This window comes from Panthera onca, chromosome C2 (genome assembly GCF_046562875.1).
Source record: "Panthera onca isolate mPanOnc1 chromosome C2, mPanOnc1 haplotype 2, whole genome shotgun sequence".
NCBI lineage: Eukaryota > Metazoa > Chordata > Mammalia > Carnivora > Felidae > Panthera > Panthera onca.
This window is the reverse complement of record NC_138347.1, coordinates 13,406,294-13,433,544: the sequence shown is the minus strand read 5'-3', so window position 1 is coordinate 13,433,544 and position 27,251 is coordinate 13,406,294. Positions and strand designations below refer to the sequence as shown.

General features: G+C 47.1%; 1 protein-coding gene across 4 annotated transcripts in view; it reads right to left on the bottom strand.

Moving 5' to 3' along the window:
• Nucleotides 1-21,622, bottom strand: part of TIAM1 (TIAM Rac1 associated GEF 1) — a 388,818-nt gene extending 367,196 nt beyond the window's left edge. For 2 of the 4 annotated variants that reach the window (XM_078452850.2, XM_078452848.2), the window contains exons 1-2: nt 21,030-21,622; nt 5,536-5,781 (exon numbers count right to left, since the gene is read on the bottom strand). The gene's annotated coding sequence lies outside the window, so the exon portion shown is untranslated. The remainder of the gene's footprint in view (nt 1-5,535; nt 5,782-21,029) is intronic. The other 2 variants (XM_078452849.2, XM_078452851.2) reach the window with 1 other exon arrangement.
• Nucleotides 21,623-27,251: the final 5,629 nt, after the last annotated feature.

Genomic DNA, 27,251 nt, shown 5'->3' with positions numbered 1-27,251 from the left:
AGGGCGTTCTCACAGGAAGGGACCACAGGAAGGTTCTGAGTTCTCAGCAGGTTCTGGATCTGAGCGCCGCTTATACGGGTATGTCGTTTGTAAGAATCCATCCAATCAGACGCTTCCAATAATGCACGCTTTTCTGTATGTGTGTTGTGTTGCCATTTCCCTAAATAAGCACGTATATACACAAATGTTGATAACCAGCTTCCTCTCTGCAAAACGCGGGTGAGATCCCCCCGCGTCTACAGCAAAGCTCTCCTCGCCGACAATATCGATAATTCTAAGGGTGATGACACAGGATGCGGGTGCCATGCAAATGTAACGTCATGGGATTTCGCGGAACAAAGTCCATGTGACACGCTCTAAGAGATCATCTTTTTTTCCCAAAAGAAACGTGCATATCACAACGTTTTGATTAGTGCTGCCTTTGTTTCCAGAGAGATTTGGCCTCCACTGTCACAGGCTGAAATTTTAGCTGCAAGCAGGAAGGGGGGAGGGGGTCCCGGAAAGATTTCTATGCTTTTCTTAACTGAAACGAAACACCAAAAATGGATTTTCCACAAGAAGTGACAGGGGGAGCAGGCTCGCGGCCTGCATACGTCGAACCCGGCACGGCCGCTCGAGGCAGCCACCTAGCAGGCCTCCCGGAATGGAAACACCAGATTTAAACAGGTGTCATAACAATAAAAGGGCCCATAAATGGGAAACCCAGAAGGCCTCGCAGAGCGGGACAGCTGGTGCGAGAGTGAGGGTTACAGACCTAAGTGGTCCCCAGACTTCCGGAGCCTGCTGAACGTCACCTCACACACACTTAAACATCCATTTGCCTTCAGGAGCACACACACACCACATATATAAAACCTCTCAACAGGAAATTTCTGCCATTCTTAAACGGCCTTGCCTAAATAAAATACCTTTGACAGACTACTCCGAGCCATTGGATGTGTTAAACGAGAGGAGAAAAGAGAATGGGTTGGTTATTCCAAAATAAACAGTCTGCTCGGGCGCATAGGGTCACGTGGGCAGACTGGACTGCCCAGTAGAGGGGTGGGTAATGTAGTGGCCTTGAAGGGGGGTGGGGGAATCAGCAATCTCACCCCCCCGCCAGAGCCACCCCGGTGCTGTCATCAGCTGATGAGCGTAGTTTTCGGGGATCCACAAAACCCACACCACATGGCTTTGCTCATGCCATCTGCTGGCTCGCTTCCCCACTTTCTCATCTGTAAAATGGGATAACAATACCCATCTGCAGAGATTTTTTTTTTTAATGATAAAGTGTAAAGATCCCAGCACAAAGAAAAGGATCTATAAAAGGTAGTCAGCATAGGGGCACCTGGGTGGCTCAGTTAAGCATCCGACTCTTGATTTCAGCTCAGGTCACCATCTCAGGGTTCGTGAGTTCAAGCCCCTCATCGGGCTCTGCGCTGACAGCGGGAAGCCTGCTTGGGATTCTGTCTGCATCTCTCTCTGTCCCTCACCCGCTTGCTCTCTATTTCTTTCTCAAAATAAATAAAAATAAAAAACTTCTGAGGTGCCTGAGTGGCTCAGTCAGTTATATGTTCAACTCGATATTGGCTCAGGTCATGATCTCACAGTTTGTAAGATCAAGCCCCACCCATGTCGGGTTCCACACCGAGTATGGAGTCTGCTTAGGATTCTCTTTCTCCCTCTCTCTCTACCCCTCCCCAACAAGAGCTGTCTCTCTCAAAATAAATAAACATTTTAAAAAGAAAAAAAAAAGAAAGAAAGAAAGAAAAAACTTAAAGAGAAAAGGTAGCCAAGCATAATGGTCATAGTCATAAAAGTCATTTATATAATTACTTACTTTATTAAAAAATGGCCACTCATTCTTTACCCAGAAGAGAGTATAAACTGAAGGACGGCCTTTGACCTGCAAGTCCCATTAATTCCCTCAGAAAAGCTCAATAAGGAAAGCACAGAAGGGGCTGCAGGAAGACACCGATGCAAAGGGGCGGGAAAGTGGGGATAAAACTACATTACCTTCCTGGACTAGTTTTCAAGGGCTGTCATAACAAAACACCACAAACTGAGTGGCTTCAACAACAGAAATTTCTGTTCCCACGGTTCTGGAGGCCAGAAGTCCAAGATGGAGGCACTGGCAGGTGGGTCTCTTCCGAGGCCTCGCTCCTTGGCTGGCCGACGGCCGCCTTCCCACTCCACCCTCGCATGGTCTTCCCTCTGTGCTCAAGCATCATGGCGCCTCCTTGCGTGTCCACATTCCCTCTTCTTCATAAGGACACGACTCATACTGGATTAGGTCCACCGTAATAGCCTCATTCTAACTTAGTCACCTCCTTAAAAACCTGGTCTCCAAATTCAGTCAAATTCTAAGGCACAGGGCTTAGGACTTCAACATGAATTGCGGGGGGGGATACGACTCAGCCCATTTGACTTGTCTACACTGAAATTTGCCCGTGTTGAATCGGGTGTTCACAGAACAAAAGAATCCATGTGCTGCAAAGGACAGATGAAGGAGCAGAGTTTGGCCTGAAAAGAGCTTCTGGAGTAAGATGGGGGAGGCATGACAGCCGACAGTAAGTGGTTACAGGTTGGGGGGTTGACTTACTCCCCCGACCCGGGACAGCGGGGGGCATGTGGGGGGCAGAAGAATCGCCATCAGCGGAAGTTTCAGGGAGGCAACCTCCATTCCCTGCAGTAAACAACTTTGTAACAATTCACTTGCTCAGCCAAGCTCAAGGCTGTCCAGGCTCTTTTGATGCACTTTTGTGCCTTCCTTTGGGGCTTAACAAAGGCCAGCCCACCTTGTATCCATGTCACCCCTACAACCTGGGAGCACGCACTGCTCCGATATCACTCCACAGAGGGATCAGATAGGGTCAGCCTCAGAGAGGGAAGTGGCTTGACCAAGGTCAACTAGCTAATCGGGAGTCGGCACAGGGGATGGAACCCGGACTCTCTGATACAGGGTGTCTGTTCTTCCCTTGGCTCCATAATGGAAACCACAACAAAGGCTCAGGTAACATTCTTCAGCCACGGTGTCACAGACAAGATTCGTGGGTTGGAGAGCCTTATCAATCCTTCCGACTCTAAAATCCCAATCCAGAGGCAACCACAGCAGAAGGCCAGGAAATAGCGGGGAGAGACTCTCAAAGATGACGTCAGCTTCCTCAAAGCCAACCGCAATCCAACTGTATGACATTCTAGATAAGGCTAAACTATGGAGACAGTAAAAGATGAGTGGTTACCAGGGGCAAAGGAGGAGGGAGAAATGTATAGACAGAGCACAGAGGATTTTTAGGGCAGTGGAACTATATTTTAATGGGAGATACACATCATTGGACATATTTGGACACATTTGTCCAAACCCAGAATCTACAACACCAAGAGTGAACTTGAATATGAACTATGGACTCTGGGTAACAATCATGCATCAATGTAGGGTCATCAAATGTAACAAATGTACACTCCAGGGGGGATGTTGATAACAAGGGAGACTGTGTATGTGTGGGGACAGGAGGGATATAGAAACTCTCTCTGAACTTTCTGCTCAATTTTAATGTGAACCTAAAACTGCTCTAAAACATAATAAACTCCAGGGGTGCCTGAGTGGCTCAGTTGGTTGAGCGTCTGATTTCAGCTCACATCATGATCTCCCCGGTTCGTGAGTTAGAGCCCTGCACTGGGCTCTGTGCTGACAGCTCGGGGCCCGGAGCCTGCTTCAGATTCTGTGTCTCCCCCTCTCTCTGCCCCTCCCCTACTCATTCCTTCGCTCTCAAATAAATGAACTTTAAAAAAGTAAAAATAAACAAAGTCTATAAGCGAACAACAAAAACCAGCCAACAACAGGTCACCTACAGCCATTTTGCCAGCTGGTGCATCGGAACTCTTAGGGATGCCTCCCATTCCCCTTTTACACTTTTGGTTCATAAAATCAGATGCAGGATGCTGGAAGCTAGAAAGACCTTCAGGAATGACTGGCTTCAACCTCAATGTCTCACAGATGAGGAATCCAAAGGAAGTTGTTCCTTGTTTTATTCCATTGATTTGTTTTGTTACGGGGTACATTAAGGAATTAAAAGACAAGCCAATGGCAGTGTTTTCTAAAACTTTAAAACAATGTTCAAACAATAAACCCAAAAAGTTCAGTCTACCCGAAAGCAAAGAAAGAGAGAGAGATTCAATTAAGAGTAACAAAATAGGAGCGCCTGGGTGGCTCAGTCAGTTTGGCATCTGACTTCAGCTCAGGCCATGATCTAACAGTTGGTGAGTTTGAGCCCCGCGTCGGGCTCTGTGCTGACAGCTCAGAGCCTGGAGCCTGCTTCGGATTCTGTGTCTCCTTCTCTCTCTGCCCCTCCCCCGCTCACACTCTGTCTCTCTCTCAAAAAAATAAATAAATGTTAAAAAAAATTAAAAACAAAAAAACAGCAACAGAATAAATGATTAAGACCCAGCGCTGTGGTGAGACTCATCTAGATGAACAGATCAAGACTTCTGGAAGGCAGTTTGGCAATGCAAATTAACAGCCTTTTTTTTTTAATGCCATATTTAATACAGATACCACATCCTGGGAATTTATCCTGAAAAAAATAAGTTTTAAAAAAGAAAGAAAAAAAAGGCAATACAGACATAAAGAACGTCAAAAAAAAAAATTTTTAATAGCGGCAAAAAAAAAAAAAACCCCACAAGATAAATATTCAAGTATACGAGAATGGTTAAGTAAATGATCAGCTCGCTGGAATGTGTGATCGTCGTAAATGACAAGTTGGGGGCCAATGCAGCCAGATTGCACATGTTGACACTGCGATGTTACGTGAAAAGAAACAAAACACAAAGCTGTATCTATGCAGGAGTTACAAATATGTTGAAAGGACATGACAATTAATTACGGATAAGAAGGAACAGAGAAAACCAAAAGCAATCAACATGTTCCTACAGTAGGAATGTGGGAGAAGGCCCCCTTTTAAATGCACTTGATTGTTCTTCATAATCCTGCAGTAAAGAAAACTCCATTTTAAAGACTAAGCTGATACGTTTGCAACTCAAAGTCCCACTTAGAAGCCGCATGTTTGCTCAGGTCTACCTGCAGCCCCTGCCCAGTAAAGCAGTTTGAGAATACCAAAGCAGAGGCCTGGACCCTTATCAGAACTCGATCCGCAACGTGTTCCCTTTCCCTGGAACCAGCCGCCTGCCTCTGTCCCTCAGTGGATATTTGCAATGAGCGCTATGCCCTCAACCCTACACCCGCCACGTGCCGCGAACCACACTCCAAGGCACCCCCTCCATGAACATCCCCTTTCCACTCTGTCTCCCTCTCTGCTTGGCCTGTTGGGTAGTCCTACATCCAGGCCAAAGTGGATTCTCCTAAGACCACACACCTCAGCCCCTCACTGTTTTCCCTGCCCCTATCCCTCACCACCCCTCAGAACTTCCATGATTTTCTACGCATACTTTCAGCATCCAGACACAAATTCTTCCCCATCCACCCGCAGGCTGGGTCCTTGGCGACCCGGCCCCAAGCCTCGGCGACCCTTAACTAAGCCCAGGTCCCCAAGAGCTCACCTTGGAATCAAAGGCATATTGGCACGATGGACTTAGATTCTTTTGTTTGCGTGTCTCCTAGTTTCTCTTTCTCTTCTGGTTCCGAACTGCGTACCTGGCTGCTTGCTCACTGCTGTGGACTGAATGTCTGTGTCCTCCAAAATTTCAGGTGGTGAAGCCCTCATCACTAGTGGGATGGTGTTTGGAGGCTGGGTCTTTGAGAGATGGGTTTTGGTAAGATCACGAGGGTAGAGCCCCTTGATGGAACTGATTAAAAAGAAGAAGAAAAGAAAAGAAACGTGGGATCTCTGAGTGTGCATGCACCGAGGAAAGGCCACAGTATAAGATGAAGGCGACAGAACCAGGAGAAGAGCCCACGCTGAGAATCCAACCAGGAGGTCACCCTGATCTCAGGACTTCCAGTCTCTAGACCGCCAGAAATAAAAGTCTGCTGTCTGACCCACCCAGCCTATGACATTTCCTTAGGTAGCAGCCTCGATGTGGACACAAACCCACCCACCCTTCCCCTCAGAGTGCATGCTGCCTCATTCATTTTGACTCCTGTGATAGCATCAGATTCATCCTGGCCAAAGATTGCTCACCAGCAACTAAGAGACACCTCCCTCTTGCCAGCGGGTCCTGGCAGAATTTGCCTGTGTGTCTCTAGTCTCTCCTGAGTACAGCCCTTTCTGGCTTTGGGCTTATCTCTTAGCTGTCCTCCAAAGACTGCCCTCTTGGCAATGACCCATGCACCATGCGTACAGGCTGACTGCTGATGTCGTAAATCAGGGCAAACACAGATCAAGCTTCTCTGTGGTGCAGCTGTAGGAAAGCAAGATCAATTCAAAGAGTTTGGACTCCAAGACGAGTTCACAGAGACACAAGAAGAGGTAGATGGGACAAGCAAAAATGGGAATAGTCCTGGGGCGCCTGGGTGGCTCAGTCAGTTAAGCGTCTGACTTCAGCTCAGGTCAGGATCTCACAGCTTGTGAGTTCAAGCCCCACATAGGGCTCGGTGCTGACAGCTCAGAGCCTGAAGCCTGCTTCAGATTCCTTGTCTCCCTCTCTCTGCCCTTCTCTCTATCTCTCTCTCTCTCTCTCTCTCAAAAATAAATAGTCCAGATCTAGAGACCACGTGAGCAAAAAACAAAAAGGAAGGGAAGGAAGGAACGTAGAAAACAGGATACAACCCAAAGCAAAAGGGATTTCTGTTTCACTGGCTCAAAGTATTTGAGAAAAGAGTCCTGAGAGATGAAATGCAAAATGCAGGGCTGGGACCAAAGGGCCTTTGAAAGTTTAAACTCATGGTGACATACGGGTATCGGCCTGGCTCTATCTGTACAGCAAGTGACTCTTGATTTTTGGGTCATGAGTTCAAGCCCCACGTTGGGCATAGAACCTACTTAAAAGAAAAACAAAACAGGGGTGCCTACATGGCTCAGTTGGTTAAGCATCCGACTTTGGCTCAGGTCATGATCTCGTAGTTCGTGGGTTCGAGCCTCGTGTGGGGCTCCGTGCTGACTGCTCACAGCCTGGAGCCTGCTTTAGATTCTATGTCTCCCTCTCTCTCTCTGCTCCTCCCCTGCTTGCACTCTGTCTCGCTCTCTCAAAAATAAACATTAAAAAAATAATTTAAAAAATAAAAATTAAAAAATTAAAAAGACAAAAGCAAAAAGCCACAATAAAAAAAAATTGTAATAAATTCATGATGACATTATCAGCTTTAGGAAAATCTAATCTCCTAGCAGTAAGTACACATCCACATTGCAAGTCCCTACCTGCTTTAAACAGGCCATGTAATGGAGTGGTGCCTGGACGCTCTTGTGGGTTAAAATGTGTCCCCCCCAAAAAAGGACATGTCTAGCACCTATGAATAAGACCTTATTTGGAAATCGAGTCTTTGCAGATGTAACCAAGTTTAGGTCATAAAGGATGAGGATGGGCCCTATATCTGATAGCTGGCGTCTTTATAAGAGAAAGAAGGAGTTTTTTTTTTTAATTTAAATCCAAGGTAGTTAACATACAGCTACATAGTTATACATATACAGCTAACATATACATATACAGCTAACATATACATATACAGTTACATATACATATACAGTTAACATACAGTAATAATGATTTCAGGTGTAGAATTTAGTGATTCATCACGTACATATAACCAGTGCTCATCCCAACAAGTGCCCTCCTTAATGCCCATCACCCATTTAGCCCATCCCTTCACCCAAACCCTCCAGCAAACCCTTAGTTTGTTCTCTGTATTTAAGAGTCTCTTATGGTTGGCCTCCCTCAAGAGAGGAGATTCAGAGACAGACACACAGCCACAAGAGACAACTGCCATGTGAAGAAGGAGGCTGAGGCTGGGAGTGATACTGTCACAAGCCCAGGAAGACCTGGGGGCCAGCAGACGCTGGAAGAAGCAAGACGCCCCTCCCTAAGAACCTTCGGAGGGAGCACAGCCCTGCCAACACCTTGACTTTGGACTTCTAGCAACCCAACTATGAGAATAAATTTCTATTGTCTTAAGACATCCAGTTTGAAGTATCTTTTGCAGCAGCCTTAAAAAACTAACACAGACATGAATTAAACTTGACCTGAAAATCATCCATTCTTTGGGACCTCCAGAGAAGATGGGCTAGATCACGAGCAAGGAAGCAATCCTAGGGAAAAACCGAGGTCAAGAGGCACAACCATATTTGGAACTATGGGTGTAAGACCACTGTCTGTGGGGAAAGGATTCTAAAGAAAGGGACACAGTCAACACTGGAAGGTCAGCAACTTTCTAATGACTGGGGGTCTGGGTTCAATCTTTGCCTGAAAGGATCCATCAACAATGGGGCTAATCCTTCCATTGATATTTAATCACTGGGCTTCTTGGCTGCCCCACAGACTTTCTCATCTTTGCTCACTCAGGCCAGAATACACATATTCTTTATTCTTCCCATTGTCCTCATCGAGGAGAGGAGCACTTTGCTATTAATCCCCATGTGTAAGTGGATTATGGAACAAGAAAATATGACTTGGAAGATTAAGTTTCTACTAGCCAACGCCAACCCAAAGATGAATGTGTATTTAATTAATGCAATTTGCTGATCAGAAAAGGAACCCCTCCTCACTGCAAAATCTTTCTAAATTAGAGAAAACTATGCATAAGAAAGTAAGAATCACCCTTAATCTCAATACTGAAAGATATTTATTGTTGGGATTTTGGCTACACAGAATTTACTATTGGCGCCTGATGTAACTAAGAGACATACTTTACAATTAAAGGGAAAAAAAGGCATTGATGAGATATTTGGGAAGAATCACTGAGACAGACCAAAAAAATAAAAGGCGGGGGGAGGCGGGGGAAGCCCACGGACTGTCTGGGGAAAATGCAAAAGGCTGAAGCCAGGTAATCAAAAGCCATTAGCCACTTCAACACTTGCTAGATGTCAGAGATTTCATTCAAATTAAAGGGGGAAATTCAAAGATCTGACTCAGACAGGCTGCTGCAATACTCACGGTATTAAACCATCCAACTTGACTCATGTCCTAATTAAGCTCTCCAGTTCTAAATTCCAGAAAGCAACTTTTCCAAATGGAAAAACTGTACTTTTAATATTTCCTTGAGAGCTTTTCATTTTCCCCCAAATCATGTATGGTTTTCTAGCAACCATAACATAGCAACCAAGATCATATTAAGAGACACTCCTGGAATGAGTCTCCCCAAACCCCTGTAACTCAGCTGTCGTGGCTGCGGGCTGGGCCCCAGAATGTTAGGGGAGCTGGCTCTCTCTGCACCCCTAATAAAGTCCAGGCACTGTAAACTGCTAGATGCTAGTTGCTAGGAGGCCCATAAATTCACTTTTCCTGACTTGGATGGGATTCAGAACTGCTGCATCACAGGCTGCGAAGACAGGGATGACCACAATTAAAATTCAGAGGCTGTCCGTGAGGGATAATGTTAGCCCTTCTCTCTCTAGTAAGCTGTGAACTAGTTCTGGTGTAAAGAATGGGCCATTAACTTAGATCTCTAATGTCTTTGGCAAGAAGAACTCCAAGATCCTAATACCAACCTGCAACAGTCATAAATATGCTCATCTTATTTTAACCCCATTTTCTCGAAGAGAGAGAAGGCCATTTGGGTATTCTTACTCGAAGCGAGTTGAAACCCCACAACAGGCTCCCACAAACCTTTCTCTTTGAGGCAACTTGGTGGTAAGCAGTCACAGGCCGATTGAATCCCCAAATTAAAGCATTAACTGTCAGGAGGGGGACGGGGAAGGGGGAAGGAAAAACAAAACAAAACAGAGATTGAATATTTTAAATCAATATTAGGAGGTTTTAGTTGTCTTAGGTTGCGGTGAAATGTTAAAGTTCAATTGATATTTATAGATTGAAATGATAATTTCTAATCAGAGATATCAAGATGAGATAATTATTCTAACATTCAAAAAAATTTTCTAAAATGTCACGGTGCATCTTGCACTGTCTTTTTTTTTCTAAAAATGTTTGTGACGCTCCATGGACTGCTTAAGAGGTGTGACATTTTAATGATCAGACTACAAATACTTGTCCTCACATAACACTGACCACAGCAGAGTTGAGGGCTAAGGATGAGCCTTTCACGGTATGTTAACAGCAATATTCTTAAGTCATTAAATGGATGATCTTGCCCAAGCACTGAGGGGCCCAAAACCCCTGAAATGATCCATTTTTTAAAAAAACTTTCTATCCTAAAAAAGATACTTCATTTATTCCAGCTAAAATAATAACCAAAATAATCTGATGCCTCAGATGATTCATTATTAATCTGACAGCTCACTTCCAAATACCTAAAAAACATCAGCTCCTGTTGTAAGTGAAGAAATTTACATATGCGTTCTCTAATGGTATTTGTGTCTTTTGAATGCAGGGTTTCTGGGGGGCGCCTGGGTGGCTCAGTCGGTTGAGCTTCCGACTTTGGCTCAGGTCATGATCTCACAGCTTATGAGTTCAAGGCCCCAGTCGGGCTCTGTGCTGACAGCTGGCAGCTCGGAGCCTGGAGCCTGCTTCGGATTCTGTGTCTCACTTCTCTCTCTGTCCCTCCCCCACTTTTGTTCTGTCTCTATAAAAAATAAATAAACATAAAGAAAAAAAAAGTTTGAATGCAGGGTTTCTCAACCTCAGCACTACTGACCATGGACCACATAATTCTTTGTTCTATCGGACCGTCCTATGCATCACAGAATGTCAACATCGCTGGCCTCTAGATGCCCGATATCTCCTTATATCTAGATAGATACCAGTATAACCTCCCCAATGTGACAACCAAAAATATCTCCAGATGCTACCAAATGTCCCCTGGCAAGAAAAACTGCCCTCTATTAAGAACCTCTATCTTCACCTAACACAACAAAAAATATCACTCAGCAGAAATGTAATGCCCAAAAGCTGATACCCAAAGACACCTCACTTTCAAATTACTTTGCAAATATTTCCTGCATGTGCCTTTGCTAAATAAGTAAAATAACTGAATCATATGCACTGAGTTTTTGAAGTAACAGGCTATTTTTCTTTTTTTTTTTAATGTCAAATCACAAGGAGCCAAGAATACTCAATGAAGAAAAGACAGTCTCTTCAATAAATGGTGCTGGGAAAACTGGATATTCACATATAAAAGAACAAAACTTGACCCCTACCTTACACCTCTCAAAACTTAAACTGAAATGTATTAAGGACCTAAATGTAAGACCCAAAGCCATGAAACTCCTAGAAGAAAACACAGGAAGAAAGCTCCCTGACATGAGCCTTGGTAATGATTTTTTGGAAATCATGTCTAAAAACACAAGCAAAAGGGGTGGCTGGCTGGCTCAGTCAGGAGAGCATCTTACTTTTGATCCTGGGATCATGAGTTCAAGCCCCATGTTGGGCATGGAGCCTACTTAAGCAATGATAATGATAATAATAAATAAAAATAAAAACACAAGCAATAAAATCAAAAACAAGTGGGCTTACATCAAACTTGAAACCTACCTACCGAAAGAAACCAACAAAGTGAAAAGACAACCTACAAAAGAGGAAAAAGTATTTGCAAGCCATTTATCCGATAAGAGGTGAGTATCAAAAACATAAAGAACTCCTATAACTCAATAGCAAAAAGCTAAATAACCCAACTTAAAAATGGGCAAAGGACCTGAATAGACATTTCTCCAAAGAAGATACATGAATGGCCAACAGGCACATGAAAAGCTGTTCAACACAGTCATCATTAGGGAAACGAAAATCAAAACCAGAGTGAGGTATCACTTCACATGGGTCAGAATGGCCATCATCAAAAAGACAACAGCAGGGCGCCTGGGTGGCTCCGTCCATTGAGTATCTGACTCTTATTTCAGCTCAGGTCATGAGTCATTTCGGCTCAGCGCGTTAGTTCTAGCCCTGCATCAGGTTCCACACTAACAATGCTCAGTACAGAGCCTGCCTGGGATTCTCTCTTTCTCTCTCTGCCCCTCCAGCACCTTGCCCCTTAAAAAAAAAAAAAAAAAAAAAAAAAAAAAAGACAAGAGAGAACAAATGCTGGCCAAGATGTGGGGAAACTGGGATCTTCACACGTTGCTGATAGAAATGTAAAAGGGTGCAACCACTTTGAAAACAATCTGTCAGCTCCTCAGAAAATTAAACACAGACTTACCATATGACCTTAGTGATTCCACTCCTAGGTGTTTACCAAAAAAATTCTTAAATGAGTATCCAAACACATATTTGTTACACTGGCGCTCAGAGCAGTAACTATCCACAATAGCCAAAAGGTGGGCTCAATCCCAATGTCCATCAGTCGATGAACGAATAAACGAAATGCAGCATATCCATACAGTGAAATATTACTAAGCAATAAAAAGGGATTCTGACACATGCTGCAACACAGATGACCCTTGAAAGCATGACGCTAAGCAAAAGAACTTGGACACACAAGGTCACATTTTATATAATTCCATTTACAGGTAATGCCCAGAACAGGCAAATCTACAGACACAGATCCGTAGTCACCGGAGGTGAGAGGGAGGCATGGGGAGAGGAAGTGCATAATAATGAGCACAGGGTTCCTTTTAGGGGTGATGAAAATGTTCTAGAATTGATTATGGAGATAGCTGCACAACTCTATAAATATACCAAAAACCACGGAATTGTACACTTTAAGGAACTAAATTGTATGGCATGTACATTACATGTTAATAAAGCTGTCATAAAACAAAAGCAACCTAGGGGCACCTGGCGGGCTCAGTCGGTACAGCATGTGACTCTCAATCGCAGTGTCGTAAGTTCGAGCCCCGTGTCAGGTGTAGAGATTACTTAAAAATAAAATCTTAACAATATCCAAATTACGGAAAGAGTCTAAATGTCCATCAACTGATAAATGGATAAATAAGATGTGGTATATATACAAAATGGAATACTACTTGGCAATGAGAAAGAATGAAATCATGCCATTTGCAGCAACGTGGATGGAACTGGAAGGTATAATGCTAAGTGAAATAAGTCAGTCAGAGAAGGACAAACACCATATGTTTTCACTTATATGTGGATGTTGAGAAACTTAACAGAAGAGCATGAGGGAGGGGAAGGGGAAAAAAGTAGTTACAAACAGAGAGGGAGGAAGGAGAACCATAAGAGACTCTTAAATACAGAAAACAAACTGAGGGTTAATGGGTGTGTGGGAGAGAGGAGAAAATGGGTGATGGGCAATGAGGAGGGCACTTGTTGGGATGAGCACTGGGTGTTGTATGTAAGCAATGAACCATGGGAATCTACCCCCAAAAGCAAGAGCACCCTGTCTACACTGTATGTTAGCCAACTTCACAATAAATTATATTTAAATAATAATAAAATCTTACAAAAAAAAAAAAGGCAATCTATAGACAAGGCATAGAAGACTTAATCATGCTTACAGAACACAGTCTTAAAACCCTGGTGGTGACAGAAGCTGGGGGTGTAAGGTGGAGAGGGGAGAGCTGAGAGGAAAGACAGATTCAGACACCGATATTCTTATTTTACAAAGGGGAGGTTAAATGTCACAGTCTTCGGTTGACGAAACTAAATGAGAGGTCTATGTAAGTAACAAAGAATGAAGACTAATCAATATAAGAACTATAAATATCACCAGCAAAAATCTGGAGAAGGAAGGAGGTGAGAAAGAAGTAGCCTAATTGTCCTTCATCATAACAGGAAGCCGATAAATAAAAGTGGTAGAAGCATATTATTTAGAGATACAAAGACAACCACCAGAAGAACAAAAAACAAAAATGAACAAAAGTGATCATTTCAGGAGAGTACAGAGTGGGCGGGAATAGAAAAGGCATGGGAACAAAAACACGTTTCACGTAAGCTTGCCTGCTAGGAGTTTGCTAATGCTATATGGAATTATTATTACTTCACACCCTGTTTTTAGAAAGAAATCAAACTTGGCATTACTTGAGATTAAGAATATGGATGAAATAAGAATATACCTTGATGGCAGGAAAAATATTAAACCCGATCATCACCACTGAGTAAAACTGTGATTGAAATCTAACCGAGCAGCAGTCTCTGTTTCGCTGTCCTGCCTTCCCCTCCTTGCGGTGTATCCAGTAAACTTCTATCCCCTTTAAAAATAAATAAGTAAATATATTTGAGCAAAATAAGCAAATATATTTGAGCAAAATTGACTCAAGTTTTACAGCCAGAGACTGCATCCATATTAAGGCAAACCTGGAAATATATGTCAGATCTTTAAGGGACCAAGAAACATGCACAAAGCCTCTACTCTCTGCATGGCAGACAGATGGTTAAGAATCCTCACGCGGGTCAGGGCACGGGTGGCAAGATTATTCAAAAGACCTAATCACTGTGGGAGCCAAAGGGCATTTCAGATGAAAGAAAGTGCATATGGCATTCTCTCCCTCACAACGGACCCCTGTTTAAACACACATTAAAAATGAAAGGGCGAGGGGCACCTGGGTGGCTCAGACAGTTAAGCATCCCATCTTGACGTGGGTTCGAGCCTCACACTGGGCTCTGTGCTGACAGCTCAGAGCCTGGATCCTGCATCGGATTCTGTGTCTCCCTCTCTCTCTCTCTCTCCCCCTCCCCACTCACACTCTCTCTCAAAAATAAATAAACATTAAAAAAAAAAAAAAACACGAAAGGGGGAAGGTGAACACTGCTCAGCACCAAAACCCAGCAGAATTTGCCACCGGGGAAGTACCACACTCAGTTATTTAAAACCTCATCACAGTTACAACTCTGACACCTGGGACATGATTCTGGACAGCTAAACTAGGACGCTTCTGAGGGTGTCCCATGGTAAAACTGATCATTACGCTAGGCAGTGAGCACGAAGGAGTGTCCCAGAGTGCTTGGGGCCTCACAGGCATGGAAAGGGGCTCCGCGGGCACCAGAACCTAGGGGCCCCTCCAAGTCCCCGCCATCCCTGTGCCATGGAAAGACATAGAGATGCACATTTTGCAAAAAAAAAAAAAAAAAAAAAAGGCAAACACTAACACATTGCCTCGGTTTGGGTCAGGCTCCTTTTAAGTCCAAAAAACCTAAAATCCACATACAGAGCTCACAGCAGAGTGATCCCACAGCTCTGGGCCTCTCAAACACTGCCCAAAAGGCAAGTCGCCCTGGCTAAATGAGTTCCAGAGGCTCCCAGAGCTTCGGCTGGAAATCTTCATTTGGCCGCATTTCAGTCAATGCTCTCCACCCAGCCCAGGTGAGGAGGCTGTGTCAGATGAGATCGTGTTCCGGGGACAGGGGATAAGGGACATGAAGAAGCCCTGAGATGGTGAGGCTTTGGGCTGGAATCCTAAAGACGTGGGAGGCCTCCACGGTGGCAAGGGGAGGCAAGGAAGACCCCCTCCCTCAGGGCCCCTCAGACTCAACCTGAGGCAGACATCAGGCCCGCCCCACCCCCTCTTCTGAAGGGCAAAGGGTAGAAAATCCCATGGACCCCATTTCCGTGGTGGACAATTCCACAGGGAGAATTCCCAGACCCATTCTCAGACCCTAACCTCCCCCTCCCCCAGGGTTGACCTGGGGGCTTATCCAGGGCCATTATCACCTCTGCAGAGGGCAGAGGAAACTAGAAACAGGCACCAGAATTGATCTATATTTACAAGGTTAGCAGCTCCCAGTGGAGCAGGAGGAAGAGGAAGAGGAGGAGGAGGAGGAGGAGGAGGAGGAGGAGGGGGAGGGGAGGGGGAGGGGAAGGGAGGGGAGGGGAGGGGAGGGGAGGGGAGGGGGGGAGGGGAGGGGGAGGGCAGGTGGGCAGACAGAAGCGCTCTGGGCTGGAGGCAGCCATTGCAAAGACAGGTTCCTTCTGCAGGATTTCCTGTCTCCTCCGTGGACACAGAGAACAGTGTTTGGGGTTTTTAAGGAAAAGCAACTGAACTTCCAGAACCTAATCTCTCATCCCCTCCCCCCACCCATCCCAAGCCAAGCTGGGGCACCCAGATCCACAGTCTTCCAACCAGTTAATTCCTCACACATCTGTATACTGATCTGTAGGTCTTTATATAAAATCATGTTCTTTGGGGGGCAGATGATGCAGTTAAATAATACAAGAGGCTTTTTTAAAAACCCTTCTCGTTCATAAAGTCAAAGCGGCCCTGGCCAGAAAAACATGCAATATCTTTCATATCATACTTTGGTTTTCCCAGGGGGCTGCAAAACACTAGGACCCCCATTCCCCCAACTACACCCAAGTGTCCCTTTATGGAAAGAAACTTTGTGACAGCACTAAAACTCAAAGGGCCTTGGCCCACTCAGAAACTGAGGATGCACTCAGCTGAAAGAACCTTCCTCCCACAGAGCTGTTCCCTGAGTCACCACTCTGTTAAACGTCCTTTGAAGACACACAATTGACCAGCTCTCAGATCATGGCAGTATTGTGCATCACCCCCCCAACACTTTTGCTACCATTTCAAGCAACTGAGACCCCACTTGCAGATGAATGCAAGCCTCTGAGCTCAGGCTCAGTCCACGAGGAAGGAACCTCTTCACCTAGCAAAAGAGCTCCAAGGTCTTCTAGAAGAATCTCACAAGAACACAGGAGGAATCTTCGCATAACCACAGTCTAGACCTTTATGAATTTCTTAACGAGGTCCCTGGAGACCCAGAACAGTGAAAGTCTTATGCTGGAGGGATGTGGAGGAAGGTACAGGAGATTGGGAAGGGGATAGAAGGGAAAAACCCACCTAACTAGTATTATCTGGTACCTTTCACACTAGACCATTGTTTTCAAAACATTCTGTTCCTGGCTGAGTACTGCTTAATTTGAGTGCCTCTTTTATTCAAGTTTTTTTCATTTTTCTAAATAAGTGATTTGGCCTACAATGATGAGAGATAACTTTTTTTTTTAATGCATTTATTTATTGGGGGGGGGGGGGGGTGGCGCAGAGAAAGAGGGAGAGAAGGAATACCAAGCAGACTCTTTCTCCTGGCGCTCGAACTCCTGGAGCAAACCGTGACACCATGACCTGAGCCAAAATCAAGAGTCTGATGCTTAACCGACTGGGCCACCCAGGGGCCCCAAGAGAGAACTTTTCTTTAAATACAGGGGTCGTTACCTAAATAAAACTGAATATTTAGGCATGAACTGACCTCTAGTTTGGAACTGTTAAACAAACAAACAAACAAACAAGACACAGAAAAGTGTTGCTGAGGCCTGTTTTTTCTGGTCCTGTATTGAGAAAAATCAAACAAAAAGACAGACATACACAGAAACATATACTCTACCCATCTACTTAATTTGGAAAGGAAAGTTAAATGCACACATGTACAGTATACACACACATGCACACACACAACTCCCGTGGAACAGTGTTTAGGATACAGGAGTCCAATGGGCTAGAGACAGTGAAAATGAGGATCTTTCTCCACTGTAAGCCTGCACCTGTGGGGTTCAGGAATCTGTCCATCGCCCACAGGAACCAAATTCTCTTTCAGCCTTCCCACCTTTGCCCCTCCTGCACTCGCAAACAGCAGAAGCCCCCGCCTTCGCGGACTTCGATTTGAGGTTTCAATGGGATCCCTGTGTTCTCACCTGCCTTCTCGCTTGGGAAAGCACAGGCTTGAACTTCCCATTTATTAAAGTGCAGTCTCACAAACCCTTCTCCTGCAGACAGTAAGCTCCTTGTGGAGAGGAAAGAACCAAGTGTTCACAACCAGCACACCCAGTAGGCCCTCAGCAAGGCTCTGGGGAAGAGATTTCCGGCCAGGCGCTGCGGAAAGCCTGGGGTTCAGTGAGCCGCCCCAACTGCAGGAATTTTGACCAGGAGGAGACTGGGCCAGGCGGGGAGGGGAGGAGAGGGAAGCTGGGAGGGAGAACTGCAGGGGAAAAGGAGAGGAAGTCTTTGTCCCTGCTCCTTGCAGGAGCATTAGAGAGGAGTTAAATTGTCAGCTAATGAGATTTCCTAACCACGTGCTCCCTTTTAAGTCTAGGCCCCCAATTGATTTGATCCCCAGACAGCCGCAGGGGGCACAGCTGCCTTTCAGCATCCCTAAGGGCCAGAGAATTCCCAGAACAAGTGCAGGAAGGCTCGGAATCATGGCTAGGAGAACTTTAAATAGGTTATCTCGTACATTAATTGAGACCTAGCAATAACACCACTGGCCCCTCTGTTTGCAGGAGTCAGCCACCCCTTGGGGTGACTGAGGCAGGCCTGGGGAGCAGAACGGGGTCGGGAGCATTCTCTGTGGGCTTCTGCACCCACTGGACAGACTTGGGTTCCAGTCACTCACCTAGTTTCTGTCTGTCCATTGGCTTTTGGGGGCCAGTTAAGACCCCTGAGGTCAGGGCACGTGGGTGGCTCAGTCGGTCAAGCGTTGGACTCTTGGTTTCAGCCCAGCTCAAGACGATCTCACAGTTCGAGGGTTCGAGCCCAGCACTGGGTTCCACACTGACAGTGCAGAGCCTGCTTGGGATTCTCTCTCCCTCTCTCTACCCCTCCCCCACTCACTTTGTCTCTCTCTCTCTCTCTCTCTCAAAGTAAATAAATAAGCTTAAAAAAAAAAAAAAAAGACCTCTGAGGTTGACATTCAAAGAATATGTTATTGGACCTAACCCAGTAATTTGCCCCAACCAGCAAAAGGGGGTTGAAACTGGAAACACTTTTTCAATAATATCCTATGTTGTAGCCAAGTCTGAGATTGTGTCTCTTAAACTATCTGATTATGAGCTGTACAGAAGTTTTTCTTGGTTTTGTTTTTGTTTTTCCTGTATGAAACTGGCTTCTCTCTTAACCTTAAAAAAAAAAATAGCCATGTGGGGCTGGTGGAGCCGAGGAAAAACAAGTCAAAACACATTGACGGCATTTTGAAGATATTCAATGAAATCAATTCTCCCTTTCGACCTTCCTTAGTTAGTCAACAGCATGCACCTTTAGTTTATTTCTCCTTTATTCAAAGATAATTACTTAGCAACTTTGGTGTTTACCACTCAAAAACAACCTCCTTGGCGGGGCTCTTCATTATGGGGTACAACAGAGCATATTCTAGAAACCAGAGATTTACTAAACTTCTGCCACAAGACACAGCTCAAATTTCACTTCTACCAGGAAGTGTTCTCTCCCGGCCTCCAGGTATCTCTTTGTTCAAACCTCCCTCCATCCGGGTCCTAATCACTTTGCACAGTGGCCATTGGTTCATGGGGCAACCGCTTCCCACCTAGACAAGTCTCCCTCCTCCAAACCCAGGCCTGGGCCTCTGCATAGCCTTAAAGGAAGAAGGAAGAAAGAAGAAACAACTAAAACCTAATGGAAATTCAAACACATAAAATGGAGCTGGAAGCGATTAGATAACTATAATTAAACCTAAGGCCAAGTAAAACAAGCCCTGTTTGAAGCTGAAAGCAGTCTTCAAGCTTTCTAAAATAAAATAGGAGCCAGGGAAGTGGAAAATAGGAAAAGGGGGAAAGACACAGGCTAGCTATATCCTCTAGAATAGATTCCCTCTAACTGGGAAACACCATTCCAGTGTTTCATCTGTGACAGTTGCTGTGCTAAAACTAGGGGTTTTTAACTGTCGTTTAAAACCCGCCACAAATGGGAATACACGTTATTCCCACTTTACAGACTCGGAAACTGAGTAGCTCAGCCTAGATCACTCAGCTTGTGAGTGACACTGAGCAGATACGGGAACCCGAGTTTGTCCGACCTCTGCGCCCAGGCTCTCAACCTCTGCTCCAGTTCAAACTGTGCACCAAGTCAGCACGCTCGGGTAACCCGATCGCTACCGCTCGGACTCAAGGATGCCCCACAGCTGCTCTGCGGGACCGCGTGGGTACCATTAAAAGCGGGCATGGATTGGCCAGCGTCCCCAAGGGCTCGCGCGCGTCCTTCAAGACTTGGCAGCACGCAGGAAAAGGCAGGCTCGGAATTAACCTGGGCTGATCCGGAGGCAAGGCCAGAGGATGCTACTGGAAGGGAGGTGAGCTTGGCTCGGTCAGCGCCCCGACGGCCGTCAATCTGAGAGGACCCCTGGCAGGGACAAGGCTCCTCTGGGTGCACAGGGCCTGGGGGCCGCCGTGCGCGGCAGGGACTGGGCGCGAAGGCGCCGTCTAGTCGTCTTTTCCCTGCAGCATCTCTCCAGGAGGCCGGGGGAGGGGGCGTCACCTGACAGCACGCACCAACTTCTCCCAGCTCGGAGGGGGCGCGTGGCGGCAGCCTCGGGCCGGGGAAGCGCAGCGCGCGGCTCTCGCCCAATGGCGAGGTCTGTAAACAAAAGCGGGCCCCACGCGGGTCCCCCAAAGGGCGGTGAGCTGCGCAGCGCAGCACGACCCTAGCGGCAGAGCCCGCGAGAGGGCGAGGCGGGGTCGGGATCGGGAGCCGGGAGTCCTCGCACAGCCCCCGGGATCCCGCACCCGGACCAGTCATTGTCTGCGCGCGCGCAGAAGGCCGTTTTAAATGCCTCCTCCCAGGTTAGCCACGGGTCCCCGGCCCGGTGTGCCGGCCCCCAGGCTCTCCGTCCCGCGTGTCCGGCCCTGAGCGCCGCACGGATCGCCAAGGTGAGAGCCGACAACGTCGCCGAAAACCCAGGCCTGGAGGTGCCCAAGTCAGGGACGGAGACACACACACATACACACACGCGCACGCACACGCACGCCCTCCCCGAAGTTGATAAAAATCAGCCGACAAATACAAAGTGCCGCCGCCGCCGCAGGTCAGCGCCGACCTCCTGCTGCCGAGAAGACCGAATGCCAACGCCTGGACACTGTCACTTTCATTCGGCACCGGGCACCTGGGCGCCGCTGGCTCGTCCCCCTCCCGACTGCTCCCTCGCGCGAGGGGTTTCCTCTAGCTTACCCTCGCCAGCTCCTCACCTTCCAAGTGTGTGAACGCGAAAACAATACGAGTAAAACCCAATCGGGGGGAGCTAGGACCCGCCGGGAGCCCCAGTGTGCGGGAGACGGGGGTCAGGACGTGCCCGACACGGGCAGAGCGGCTCCGGGCATCCTCACCCCGATTCCTCGGGGCGGCTTCGGACAGCCGGCACAGGCCCGCGGTACTCACCCGCGACGCTCGTCCCGGATCTCCGCGACGCCGCCGGGGACAATGCGGGGACGCCGGGCTCCTGGGGCTGCGGGCGCCGAGGCGTTCGCGGCGCTGCAGAGCTGCGCGCCCGACGGCGGCGGCGCTGCTCGGCCCGGCCGCACTCCGGCCCGCTCGCCGTCTGCCAATGGGAGCTGTCAGGGCGCCTCTGCCGGCGGCCTTGTGGGCGGGGCCACGAGAACCCGTGGGAAACGGAGCTCCGATTGGGCCGCCTGACAATCGCTCCGCCTCCAGGCGGCCAATCGGAGGCGGCGGATACAGGAGCGGGGCGTTCGGAGTTGGGCTGAAGAGTGACAACAGGAGCACGCTGGGTACCCGGGCTGCATCCCGGCCGGTGGCGCCAAGCTGGAAGGATGCAGGCGCCGCGCGCTCCGGCGCTGCCACCCCACGAGGGTCTGGCAGCGCGGCCTTGGGGGAGCGGGGGAAGGTAGCAGAGGCGCGGCGGGCTGGGGAACCGCGAGGGAGCCCCTAACAAAGCAGCTTTGGGAGGGCCGAGCGGCCTCCGCCTCCTCCGGCTATAGGTCGACGAAGCTGCCTGTCACTCTGCATAGGTGGAGGTGGCCAATGACGTACAGAGAAGGAGCTCGAGTTGGCGCGCGCGCGCGGCTCGGCATCAGTGGGATTGGTCGGAGGTAAAGGATTTTCCTGCCACCTAAGGCTGAGAGGAAAGGGGAAAGGAACGGGGAAGGGGAAGAGCCAGAAAACGTACCTGGGACACGTGGTCTGGCTTGGGAGGCGTGTGTCTGGCTCTAGGGGGAGACAGGAACTTTTTTACGAGGCAGAAAAACCCTAACGTAATGCCTCCCTGTGGATGCTGGGGGATGTTAGCGCTAACCGAGCTCCAGGTGGGGCACCGTGGCCTGAACGGAATCCTGGGGAGCCCTCGACTCCCCGGGATGACCCACCTTGCCCAGCGAGTGAACTTAAAATCACAGCGTGGGGCTTGGGCCTTAACAGGCACCCACTGGGCAGAGTACGTGACTCGGGCTAGGTTCACACGGACCTCCTGCTGCCTTCTGTAAAATCCGGAAACGACCCTGGCAGTTTACCTTTCTCGAGGTTCCGAGCGACACCGAAGCCGGGACGCTGACGGTGGAGACTCTTAACGAAGCTTTCCCCACGCCGGGCCAGTGCTTCCTCCTCACCTTAAGAGCCTTGGACTTCACCATTAAGAACAAAGGCTGGGGAGAATATTCTTTACAGCCCGAGGGGTGGGAAGACCTGGGCTCCCGAGGTTATCTGATTGAAAACAAAAGGAACCGCAAAAGGAATTGCCAGTGGCCTAGAGGGTAAACCTGAACTGGAAAACGAAAAATCATCCTTGACTTCCCCCTCCTCCTTCTCTTCTTGCCTGCCTCCCAAATCCATGCCCTCCTCCAGGTTTTTTCTCACCCGACCACAGGTCTTTCTGCCCCCACCCTCTTGAAATCTATTCTCCCCTCTGCGGAATCATCCTTCTAAACTGAAAAATCGTATTTTGCGCCCTCACCGTTGGGTTCTTCCCTTTCCCCAGAATACCCTCCCCTCCCTCACTTAACAGCTCCTACCCATTCTTCAGAGCCCAGTTTTGCAGGCAATACATTCATGCAGTAGACATTTGCCGAATTCCAGCAGTACAGCAGTCTTGTAGACACTGGAAACCTCCTGTATCGTCAAACTTAGAGACCCACACCCCCCACCCCCACGCTCCTACTCCCTCCTTGTATTACCTGGGCTGAAATTGCCAGTTAAGTATGTCCTCCGCCACCAGCACAGAACTCCATTCCATCCAGAATCTTCTCTGTCTTGTCCTCTGCTGTTTCCCAGTGCCTAGCACAATACTTGATATATTTGGGGCACTCAAAAATATTCAGTCAATAAATATAGACGAGCTATAATTAGAGGTAAGAGCTTTGAAGATTTGAAGTGCTTCTAAAGCATCAGTTTTGAGAAGTAGAGTTAGGATAGTAGATGGAAGAGGGGTATGTCCGCCAGATGCCATGATGGGTGTTGCAGGGAGGTTTCTGAGTGAAGTTTGTGAGATTTTCCAAGACACCCTTTCAAAAAACTACCTTCATCTCAGCGAATACCTTGCCCAGGCTTCTCAATGGAGAATCATTCTTGGGTGAAGCTTTTCATCCCAGGAGAAAGAGCAATTTCTTTTCTTTTCTTTTCTTTTTTTAATGTTTATTTTTGAGAGAGAGAGAGAGCCCAAGCAGGGGAGGGGCAGAGAGAGGAAGAGATAAGACAGAATCTGAAGCAGGCTCTGGGCTCTGGGCTGTCAGTACAGAGCCCAACACAAGGCTCGAACTCAGGAGCCCTGAGATTATGACCTGAGCTGAAGTCTATGCTTAACCGACTGAGCCACCCAGGTACCCCAAGAGCATTTAAGTGGTTACAAGCCATCATATTGGAAGGGGGGGAGGGGGGGGGAATACACACACACACACGTACTTATGAGCTCAGCATTTTCCCCAAAGTATGTTCAAAAGTGCATTTGGCTATTCTCTGGAGCCAGACTGCCTACTCTCAAATCATAGCCCATCATTTTCTAGCTGTGACCTTGGGCAAGTTACCTCAGATCCCTGTGCCTCGGTTTGCCCATCTTTATAAAGGAGATGACAACAGTCCCCACTATATAAGGTTGGTATCGGGATGAATGAGTTAGTATCAGTCATGAGCTTAGAAGAGTGCTTGGCATATGGTAACATTAAAGAATGTTCATTAAATAAACGTCTTCCACTGGAGACACATGTGGCGGGACCTGCTGAAGCCACCCGTTTCAGTGACAGGCTACTACATTTAGGCTTTCCTGGGAGTAAGCAGTTGGATTTCTCGTCTCTGCCTCACTCCCGGCTGCTACCTGTTGTTAAGGACGTACCACTGTTGCCAGGTGAACTTCAGATTAATCCTGAGTGGCCATCTCATAGCCTTGGGCATAGCTCTTGCTGCTCCTAAGAAATCTGAAAAGCAGTTAAGAGAACTCAGGAGTTAGACTGGCTGATTTGAACCCAAGCTCCACCAGCTCTGAAGCCTTGAGCAGGTTACTTAATCTTTTGTAAGCCTCACTTTCTCATTGTATAAAATAGAAGTAACCCCCTAACCCATAAGGATGTTGAGGGACTTTAAAAAAAGGTCACACACAGGGGCGCCTGGATGTTTCAGCTGGTTAAACGACTGACTCTTGATTTCAGCTCAGATCATGATCTCACGGTTCGTGGAGTCGAGCCCCAGGTCAGGCTCTGTGCAGACAGTGCAGAACCCATTTGGGATTCTTTCTCTGCCCCTCCCCTACTTGCTCTCTCTCTCTCTCTCTCTCTCTCTCTCTCTCTCTTTCTCAAAATAAATAAGCGTGAAAAAAATTGTAATAAAAAGTCATACACAGCACATGGTATACACTCATAAAAGTTAGCTCTTGGGTTTAGCTAAGTTAACTAAACACTCTGCATCACAGTGTCCTCATCTTTAAAATGGAATAATGAGGGGTGCCTGGCTGGCTCAGTGGGTAGAGCATGCAACTCTTGATCTCAAGATCATGAGTTTAAGCCCCAAACCGGGCGTCGAAATTACTTTTTAAAAGGAAGGAAGGGAAAAAAGGAAATTGAATAATGACATTTCATTAAGTGTTTGAAAACCCTGAATGAGATGGTATGAGAAAAGCTTAGCTCTTTGCATAAAAGGGAGATGGTTACAGAGGAAACCACCGTTTGGGCTCTTTCCATCATCCACTCTCTATCTCTGAGCCCCACCTACATCAACACACCCAGAATCTGCTTGGGGCTGAGCATGGGAGCCTTTCCCAAATCACAATTCTACCACTGAGGTTAACAGAATCAAACTTCTCCGGCCTTCAGGTACATTTCTTGACCTCAAAAACCGGAAAAGCAACCGTAGATCTCTGCTGTTTCTTTGCTAAACACACTTAGCTTGCCACTCCACACTGTGGCAGAGAATGGGGCGTTTTGATTAAAACACAGACAAATGCCATCTGGCAGAGTAGTCTGGCATCCCATCTCCTGAGGGCATGGTTGACATCTCAAGAAAACACAGCATTGACATTAAGGAAAAACATGGAGTGGTCAAAGGCGGAATTAAGGGTTTAGGACAAGAGAACCAGAAGAAATTACATTTCTAGTACCTGACCTCAACTCCAACCACAAGTCAACATTTTCTTCCCCGCTGTTTATTGAAAGCCTCGAAAAATATAAATGTAGGTAAGTCACAAGTGGCCCTCCCTAGTAAGGCTACACTGGGGAGATGGGCCCATGTCCTTACTCCCAGCAGCCTCTGTTCCTGACCTGGTCTTCCTTTTGGACAGGTGCTCCCTAGGGGCACAGCTGGAGTTTGTTTGGGTCGCTGCTGTAATCCTCGTCTCTCAGAATAGAGTCTGGCACAGAGAAGACACTCAATAAATGTTCATGGAATGAATGAAGTTGACCCTCTTGAACTCCCTGTGACAGGGACTTTTAGCGTTTACTTTCTTTTTTGTCACTTAGTTGCAAATGCCCTCTTTAAGAAAGAATGAGAAGCAGGGACGCCAGAGTGGCTCAGCGGGTTAAGTGTCTGACTGTGACTCAGGTCATAATCTTGTGGCTCACAAGTTTGAGCCCTGTGTCAGGAGGGATTCTGTGTCTTCCTCTCTTTGCCCCTCCCCTGCTTGTGCTGAGTTTCTCTCTCTCAAAAATAAACATTAAACATTTTTTTGAAAAAAGAATGAGAGGCAGCCCATGAGGCCATCCATCTCCAGCAGGACTTCCTTCATGGTAGAGAGGGCAGCTTCAGTGTAGTTTTGTCTCCAACTAAATTTAGGCTCCCTGAGGCTATGCTTGGCTCTCCTGGAGCTTGTACACTGTATGCGTTCAACAAATGTTTCCTACAGAAGCACTCACTGGTTGAGTTCTCATGTACTCACAACCAGGACAGAGATGAGAATTGGGTTGGCCAAGGCAACTGTTGATAAGTTTGTTCTGATTCACCCTCAGTCTCTTGCCAAGACCCCCTTTGCCCCATTAACCCCCTTTAGACAGGGCTAAAATCTAAAATGGGAAAATTCTGGGGCACCCCGGTGGCTCAGTCGCTTAGGTGCCCAGCTCTTGATTTCTGCTCAGGTGATGGATGATCTTGCAGTTTGTGGGATCAAGTCCAGCACTCGGCTGTGCACTGACAGCACAGAGCCTGCTTGGGATTCTCTGTCTCCCTCCCTCTCTGCCTCTGCTGCTCACATGTAAGCACACTTTCTCTCCCTCTCTCTCTCAAAATACATCAAGTTTTTGTTTTGTTTTGTTTTGTTTATCCTTTCTTACGTTTCTGAGATTTTCTTTAACAAACCAGCCAGGTCACTACTGAATTCCAAGTTCCTGACAATAGGTTCAGAGAAGCTAAAATCTCTGCCTTCGGGACCTGGTAAGCCATTGCTTGGGTGGTTTTCTTCTGCAGTACAATGCTCTAGAGTTTTGCTGTGTATTATTCTGTCACACAGCTGGAGACCTCTTTAAAACCTGACCTGGGTGTTTCCAAAAGCCCCACCTTTTGGACTGCCAACACCCCACCCCATCCAGAGAGCACAAACTTAGTAGATAGGACTGTGACTCTACCCACTGCTACCACAGGGTTTCCAAGTGACATAAAAGTGACATCAACTGGCTTACTTTATAAGCATCTGGAATGACAAGTAAAGGATGGTGAACACGCTATCTCACTGAAAGTGATAATGAGTTTGGGGGCGCCTGGCTGGCTCAGTCTGTAGAGCATGCAACTCTTGATCTCGGGGTTGTGAGTCTGAGCCCAACTTTGGATCTAGAGATTACTTAACAATTTGCTTTAAATTAAGTAATTGCTACACCCAACGTGGGGCTCAAACTCCCAACCCTGAGATCAAGAGTTGCATGCTCTACAGACTGAGCCAGCCAGGTGCCCCTGAAAAGTGATAAGGTTTTTGAAATTACCTTGTAGGAAGGAGGGAAGAAGGAAACAAAAAGAAAAGAAGGAAGGAAGAAGTAAAGGAAGGAAGAAACAAAAAGAGACACAAAACACTACTCTAGAATTTCCATCAGGATATTTAAACTCGTCTGCCTCCTGAGCTGACTCTATCCAGGGCAAGCTTAATGGGCATGTGACCTGTGTGGTTTGAAGGGCTCCACACCTGGTTTAATGCTCTGCTATTGCTGTCTTGAAATTCCTAATTTATTTCTTCAATCCTAATTT